Source organism: Cucurbita maxima, unplaced genomic scaffold (genome assembly GCF_002738345.1).
Source record: "Cucurbita maxima cultivar Rimu unplaced genomic scaffold, Cmax_1.0 Cma_Scf00030, whole genome shotgun sequence".
Classification (NCBI taxonomy): domain Eukaryota; kingdom Viridiplantae; phylum Streptophyta; class Magnoliopsida; order Cucurbitales; family Cucurbitaceae; genus Cucurbita; species Cucurbita maxima.
The window spans coordinates 3,012,051-3,021,018 of record NW_019272046.1 but is presented as its reverse complement, the minus strand read 5'-3'; positions in this window follow the sequence as shown (position 1 = coordinate 3,021,018).

Sequence of the window (8,968 nt, the reverse complement as noted above, 5' to 3'; positions counted from 1 at the left end):
CTGAATCCCACTTCATCCTACGAACTATACCTGAGATAAAGGCATTCTAGAACAATTCAACGACTTGAAGAAAGCAAGAAAACGATAGCGATCAATTTGGCATGGGGGGAATGTTGAAAGCAATCTTATTGGAAGAGGCTTGAGAGTGAGGGAAATCGTCATAGTCAGCCAGCGAGCAATCCTAAGAAAGCCAGCTACCTAGCCTTTCCCCATCGCTAGCTTAAACTGAGGAATAAGAATAGGAAAAACAAACACACCTCCAAGCCCCGTAAGCTATTTCAATGTTATTATTCTGTCTCTTTCTTATGTCCGATATCAAAGCCACTCGAAGTCGAATGCCTCACCCGCACCTACTTCGTTGCACCAACTCCCTCAAACATAAGGGAGCGGGCACTGCTCTCAGCCTGTCGTAACAACAAAATGAAACTACATGCCGAAAGATCATGAATTACCTTATTCCTAGAACGGAATATAGACATTGGTACAACAGGGGGCTCGAGAGAGAGGCCTCAAGCGACACATCGTAATTTACACTAACCTCAGCGTACCATCGGAGAGACTTTAGCCACTAACCCCTGGATGGAAGGGAAGAATGAGGCGATCAAGAAAGTTCCCCCCCTAAACAGGAGAAAATGTCCGAAGACCTTTGAATTAAAAACAAAGAGAAGGCGTTACTTTGCCCTATAAAGAATGAAGGCTCGTACGACACTCGACGTTAACACTCCTAAATCAGGAAATGCTAACCATAGTTTCCATGGTAACGGGAATATGCCAGACAGACGTCTCAAGCATACAAAGAGAGTGGCGCTTCCATCACTTAGATTTAGGGTGATATGATAGGGCGCACTACAGACAGATACGAAAAATGATTGCTCAATCGATAGGTCAAAGACAAAGACATAGTACCAGTTCCATCTCGAATCTTTGATCAAATCGGGATTTTTTCCACATAATAGCGTCAACCAAAGACCGGCTTAGCAGACACTGGAGAGAAATCCCTCTTACTTCGTCGCTCCAAAATCTTTTGGCAAACTCCAATCAAGGAATTCCAATAAGAAAAAAAGTGTGAAATGAGAGACTTTTCTTAGATATAGTTATAGTATACTGAAACTATTTATTATGGTAAGCGGCCGCCACCTTCTCATCGGCGATCACCGTCGCCAAGAATGGCATAGTCACAAAGCTTCGTTGTGCCATACACCCTCTCAACAGCTATCCAGACAAGCATATGATGTGTCAGTGTGAATAGAGGCCAAGAACGAGAAAATCATCCGAGGGGTTGACTGACCCTTCGTGAACGTTACAACTGATGACCTATAGCCTTTATTTATTATTTATTAGAAACTCTATTGTAATTGAAAGACTAAAGAATCAGTATGTATGAACGTCCAGGAAGTTGCAAAGGGATTCCCGAACAACCCTGCAATCATACAGGACGTTAGAATAACAGGTAAGGAATCGGTCGCTGCCTTGAAAGAAAAAGAAAAGAATTCGATCTTGATTCGAAAGTACTGCAACGATTGAGTCTGGTTATAGATAGGTCAAAATCAAACTATACCTTGCCAAAACCGTCATGGCCCAATCATGTATAGGCCGTAGCAAGGCCTGATACAAGGGTGAGCCAGCCAGTAGGGAATAACCTTTTCTTCCCAGCTTCGCTCATTCACCTATCGGTCTCAGAATTCCATTGCCAGAACCTATTTATTCTTTCTCCTTCACTTATTGGTCTCATGGCTTCTCTCCTGAGAACCTGATTTCACTCTTTTCCTCTCCTGCCTCAAGGTAAAGCCGAAAGAAAGATTCATTCTTTAGCTCTTTTCTTGAAGGAACTGTAAACACTCCTTATTCATTCTCCTTTATAGTGAAAGAAGAAATTCATATTCAATCCTGAATCTTTATCAATCTCCTGAACCTGAACCCCTATGACCTGCTGACCTAAATACTCTATTTATTTATTACCTGACTGCAACCGATATTCCCTTTCACCTATTTATTCTTTCATTCAATCCGGAATCAGGGGAGAGAGTAAATTCGTTCAATCAGGGAGATTCATTCGACTTCACAAGAAGAAAAGAAGAAGAATCAAAACCCTATTTATTTACCGAGAAAAAGATAAGAGATAGTTCAACTGAAACCGGAACCCCTTTATCAATCTCCTGAACCGTAACCTTTTCCTATATTCCCAGGCCTGAACCTATTTCCCTTATTCATTCAATCAATCCTGAACCATAACCTTTTCTGATATTCCCTGACCTGACCTCCTTTTCCTTTACAGTCGAGTAAGCTAATTCATTGATTGAAGAAGAAAATGAAAGAAGAATCAGTGTTTGAAAGAAGGGAGACTCCTTATAAATGAGAGTGAACTACTGAACCTGATTGAACTTCAAAATCAGCGTTTTATCTGCATCTTTCGGACTGCTATCCTTAAACTTATACAGGAAGAGAAGAGGTCGGTCTTTCTTTGGTTCTTTCTCCTTCACCTGATTTTACGAGGTTAGTAAATAGGCTTTAAACGAATAGACTCACCAAGCGTAAATGTAAACTCATTCACCTCTCCAACTCGGTTGAACAATTCCATTGCCTGAACCTATCCTCTTTTCCTCGAGCTACTTACTCGCTCTCGCTATCGGTTCGAAATGTGGAGATACCTTTACCTTTACAGTCTCTCTCACATATTCAATTCCTTCCTCGCTCCTTCGCTTCCCTTCCTCTTTCTCTTTTCCTTACTTCATAGGGTGACTCTCGATGTTCATTGGCCTGTTGTGCCTGTAGCTGCGAACTCAACTGTCTGCTTGGTCTGTCTTTTTCCAAGTTAATTAGAGAGGCGGATCTGATTGGTACACTATTTGCCAATCTTTCTTTTCGTGCGGGTGCCACGGAATGGGCGAAGATCACCAGAGAGTAGGGCCAGATCTTGATGTAGATAGGAGTTATCAAGCTGAGGGGAGAAGGAAGCTCACATTATGAAAGTTGAGGCTTGACTCTAACGGGTCTGTTAAAGTCTCCTTGCTATGACCTCTTTATTAATATCCCGTTAGTCACTTTTATCCGTTGAGTGAGGCCCCTTCCACCCGCCACCGACCAAAGCTCTAATGTAAAGAGCTAACCTACTAGTTGGCTTACTTGCTTGTTAGAGGACTAGTTGGGTCGATAGAGGTGGTTCAATCTAACCTTTGCATCGATGTTTGGCATTCTTGAGACAAATGATGATTTTCTTACTCTCATTTTCTTTCACGAGGTAAATAGGCTGAGATTACCTCCTTCACTATTCTTGAACAAGGTAAAGCATATTCAGTAGCTCTTTGATGGACTCCTCTCCCTATGTTTTCCTTCATTGAACTCGGTAAACAGGAAGGAAAGACGAAAGCAAGACAAGATGAATGATTACAGTGAAAGAATCAATGAATTAGCTGCTTTGAAAGACTCAAAAGTTTACGAACTGAACTACTGAACCTGAACCTGACCCTTTAGTAAATGAATGAAGAACCTTTACAGTCTTTGTTTGATTGAAGAAGAAGAAAATGAAAGCAAAAGAGAAAGACAAAAGCAAGATGAAAAGGTGAGACTGAACTCCTCCCCCTATCGGTCTCATGGCTCCGCTCCTTTTTTACCGAGAAAAAGATAAGAGATAGTTCAGGGAGAGAAAATTCCTTGCAGTGACTGAACAGGAAGGAAAGGAGATGAAAGATTAATGAGACACTGAACCTTCACTCAAAGACTATAAACAAGGGAAAGCCGAAACTCAAGATGAATGAATGAGACTTTACGGTAAAAGAAAAGAATGAGACAGATTTAACAGTAAGAAAAGAAGCAAGCGACTAAACCTCTATTCCCTGAGCAGCTGAGCTTCGGAACCGATATTACCTTCACTGGAACCTTTATCGATCTCCTTCTTCACCTTTACATAATTAATTGAAAGAAGAAGAAAATGAAAGATTAATGATCGTTTACCTTTCTAAACCATAAGGAGAAGAAAGCTGAATGAGACTGAACTTCACTCCTTTACAATTCTAAATCATAAGACAAAGAGAAAGGAAAGAAATGAGATTAAGCGAAGCAACTGAACCTGAACAAAAAGATGAGAGGAAATTCAATCTGGAACCTCTCCAGCTAGGTAAAGCTATTCCATTGCCTGAACCTCATAAACTCGGGTTGAACTATTTGACGGTCTCGAATCTTTTCTTCTTCCATTTTCTTCTCCTTCACCTATTTAACAGTAACCTCGGTTGCTTCTTTTCCTCAGCTTTTGTTTTGTCTCCTGAACCTATACCTATTTATAACTCCTAAACCAAATGGAACTGTAAAGTGGCTTCGTTCGCTCCTAAACCTGAAAGTGTTGAAAGTCAAGACGAAACTCAAGAGGAATGAGACAGAACAGGACTATTACTTCTTTCACTCTTTTACTCGATTGTAAACACTTCTTATTCATTCTTTCTCTTCTCCTAAATCTGATTGAACTCATGAGACAGATTTTCCTCGGTCAAGCTATTTGAAGAACCTTTCTTTCCAGGAGAGGAGAGAGAGTAAATTCATTAACAATCCGAAATAGGAGAGCTTTCAATTCATTCAATGCCTACACCTTTAACTTTACTTCCTCTTTTGCTTAGTGAGAATCTAAGGGTGACTCGAGAAGGAAGCTATTCATTTATGCCTTTGGGTTACGAGAAGAATAAATTAGGAGAGAAGCAGCTGGAAGTAAAAGAGAAGAATTATTGTCATTGAGTTTAGTTGTTAGGGATGAGACTTCGTTTTTCTTTCACTCACTGTAAACAAACAAGGTGGCTTCGCTCCTCGCTTTAGTCCGTTTCTTCTTATTCTTTTTCGTCAGGTTTCCTTAAGGAAGGAAAGATTGAATGAAAGAGTATAGTAGGATTTAAGGAAGGAAAGAGAAGAGAAGAGGGGTTTGGTTCTTTCTCCTTCACCATAGAAGTTTAGCCAGCCTATTCTACAATGTCTTAAGATGTTAGCTGTTTTGGGTATTCTTTATTGGCATTTTGAATCAATAGGGAAAGCTGCGGGGATTGATTGATTGATTACCTACTGAACCTCGGTCTCTTTTCTTTCCTATTCTATTGGTCACGCTTCGAACGGTTGGTTTTTCTCTTTCATTTGTTTCGTCTTTCTCTTTTGATTCCTTTCGGATTCTCGGCATAAAGGAAGAATCAGTCTCGTAATCAAATCATCATGAATGAAAGTAAGAAGTAATAAGGTCAGGTTAATAACTAATAAGGTAGTTCTCATCAGTAGCAGTTTTTTTGTTTGCTTCCTCCTTTCTATCTTTACAAACGATTCTTCTTTCACTAGTAGGGTTTCGCTATTCTTTCCTCTCGCTAGAGGATTTCCCTTCAAAGACTGTAAACTCGGTAAACTCATTCACCTTTACAAAATAAGAAGAAGATAATATGAAATCAAAACGAACAAACAAATACAGTTAAGTCAATTAAATCCTCTGTCTATATCTATTGGTCGAGAAGCTTCGCTCCGGAACCCTTTATTTAACCTGATCGGAACCTTATACTTTAGTTCCCTCTTTATTCAAAGACAAGGTAACATAGGCTTCGCTACTTCTCTTTTTCTTCTCTTTCTCATTCACCTGTTGGTTTCCTAATTTCATTACCTTATTTTGTTTCGGAAGGTTTAAAGAAAGATTAATTCGACTTTACTCGTTCACCTCTCTTTTCTTTGTAACTAGGCTTTTTAAACAAATAGAATTTACAGGCAGGAGAGTCAAATAGATAGCTTGAGCTCGGCTCGGTTCCTAAGAATTAATCCTTCCCTCCCCTTATACTGTATTACCAGATTGAACTAAAAAAGCAGATGAGAGTTAGTCAGACAAAGAAGAATTCGGGGTAGAGCGGGGGATTCATCCTGTCGGTAAAGCAATTCTACTATATGCCGGAACCTGAACAACCTTTACACGGTCTCTTTTCTTTCCTCTCGCTATAGGTAGGTCGTCTCAAATCTCTTTTCTTTCTCTTTATTCTAGTGTGAGTTTTTCTTTCCTTTACCTTTGATTGTATTACCTTCCTCTTTTGCTTTCATTTACTTCTCTAACTAATTAAACTTCTATCTGAAATACCTTTTTTTCACCTATAGAGATTTGGTTGGCGTGAAGTGAGCGACTTCCCCTCCCCTGTATTCCCTTCCCTTAACCTATCTACTACCTTATTCATTTGAACTACTGAACCTATTGCTATTTCTTCTTTCTCCTATGGATTCTTGAACAGTAAACTCGGGGTAAAGAGTAGGCTGATTAAACAAACTCTTTTCCTCTCCTGTAAGAAGGATGAATTTGACTCAAGCTTAACCCTTTTGATTGAACGAGGTAAACAACTGGAGGAAAAGAAGAAGAAGAAACCGACACCCTGAACCTGCCTGATGTCCCTTCCCTATTTATTTCTTCCAAAGGCAAGGTAAGGTCAAGTTGCTAACACATTCATTTATTCAAACAAAGACTGTAAACTCTCTTTAATCTTTCATCTACCTTCTTTCTCTATCGGTTACGGTTCAGGATCATTAATATTTCTTTCTTCCTCTTTCCCTTTTGGCATTCTCTAACTAAAGGTGAAGTAACGAAGTAATGAGACTGACAATGAATAGATTTTGGTTCATGAGCTAATCCTTCTTTTTAAGTTCAATATGGTTCAGGAGCAGGAGTTCATTTATTAAATAGGTTCCCCGCCCGGGACGGGAATAGAGGTTCTGGTTCAGGAGCTGATCATTAATCTTGTCGGGCTTCACAGCAGTCTCCCTAATTTCATTCTCTTATCTTTTCTTCTCCGGTAAACAAGGGTTGGTTGAACTACTTCTCTTTCATTTTCTTCTGATTCTTGCATGAATTTACTTGACTCTCAAGTGAGGGGAATAGGGGTTGAGGAGTAAGTAGAGAAGCAGATAATTTACGAGGGTCGAAAACACAAGACAAAGGAGAGGAGCGAAGCGACTCGACCAACAGGGAGAGGAGTGAAGCAACTCGACTTGGAGAGGAGAGGAGCAAAGCGATGAGACACGAATAGTTAGGCGAATGAGCGAATGCGTATCCGGAGAATCAATCTCCTCGATATCTCTCTGATCTATCTGTTCGGAGACTCCCCACTTTTTGGTAATTCTTTATTCAATATATCAATTACAACATAAATAGAGGAGCGAAGACATGAAACAGACAGTTCAAGAAGGGGGGGCCGAAAGAGCAGAGGTTTAGCAGAATGAATAGGAAAGGTGCGAAGCAGCTCCATGAGAAGACGAAAGGAGTAAAGTAAGTAGGCAGAGGAGTTCAATCAAATTAAAGGTTCAGGTAATATCAGGGAAGGAAGAAGCCACGAGAACGAGCGGCTCGACCAATAAATAAATAGAGGAGCGAAGACATGAAACAGACAGTTCAAGAAGGGGGAGCCGAAAGAGCAGAGGTTTAGCAGAATGAATAGGAAAGGTGCGAAGCAGCTCCATGAGAAGACGAAAGGAGTAAAGTAAGTAGGCAGAGGAGTTCAATCAAATTAAAGGTTCAGGTAATATCAGGGAAGGAAGAAGCCACGAGAACGAGCGGCTCGACCAATAAATAAATAGAGGAGCGAAGACATGAAACAGACAGTTCAAGAAGGGGGAGCCGAAAGAGCAGAGGTTTAGCAGAATGAATAGGAAAGGTGCGAAGCAGCTCCATGAGAAGACGAAAGCCGAAAGAGCAGAGGTTTAGCAGAATGAATAGGAAAGGTGCGAAGCAGCTCCATGAGAAGACGAAAGGAGTAAAGTAAGTAGGCAGAGGGAATGAATAGGAAAGGTGCGAAGCAGCTCCATGAGAAGACGAAAGGAGTAAAGTAAGTAGGCAGAGGAGTTCAATCAAATTAAAGGTTCAGGTAATATCAGGGAAGGAAGAAGCCACGAGAACGAGCTACATCACCTAAAAAATAGGGAGAGGTTAGGTAGTTCAGTCGAATAACGAACACAGAAAGAAATAGAGGTTAATGAGTTTACTGTTCTAGAAGCGAAGGTAGTAATAATCTAATATAGAAGGGGCTGGTTCAGCAGCTTCTCTTTCTTTTTCAGTTCAATCTGGTACTGGATTTCATGAATTGACTCTTCTGTAATCTTCAATCAATTTCTTCTCTGAGGGAAGGAATAAAGGTGAAGAAGAATAGTCCGTCCAGTTTACCCTGTTCATTCTTTTTCAGTAGCTAATCCATTATAAGGTTAAGGTTCCCGTACTCTCCCTCCTGGCAAGTCGAATTAATCTTTCATTTCTCCCCTCCCTTCAATCAATTCTCTTGTAAAGCAACTAATTCATTGACTCGACAGTAAAGAAAGAAATATCTTCTTCTTTCATTCTGGTCAGGTTCACGTCAGAGAATAGATAGAGGTAAACGAGAGAATAGGAACAGACAGGAGTGAACTCTCATGAATAGTGAGTTGAGTCTTATTTTAGAGAGAAGCCGAGGTGAAGTAGCGAAGGTCATATAGGTTTAGTCAGGGGCAGGAGTGAAAACAAGCAAGAAAGAAAGAGTTGTTCAGTCTCTCTCTGGACTTCCAATGTAATTACCTCATACATGGCCCTAAACATAGGGAGAGGTGATTGAGCTGATCATTCTGTTGCTTTACCGAGTGAAAGAATAGTGTTTGAATAACTAACCATAACTCCACAAGGAGTTAAGGATCATTCGGCTTGAGTGGAGTCTCTTTCCTTCCGACAATGAATAGGTGAAAGAATAAGCTTTACCCCGAGAGTTCAATGACAGAAAAAATAGGGAAGGAATAGAATAAAAGGGTCAAGCAGGTTAATCAGTAATAGTCCTGTTCTGGCTGACGAATATTTTTTTAGTCTTGACTCGACTGTCACAGTAGCTCTTGTCTTGCTTGATGAGTCTCCCCTCACTGTAGACTCTCATTCATACATAAGGAGTCTTTGTTTACAGCTCAATAAGTGGATGATGAAAGATCTCTCTCTTCTTTAATGATTATTTCCTTGTTATTAACTCTT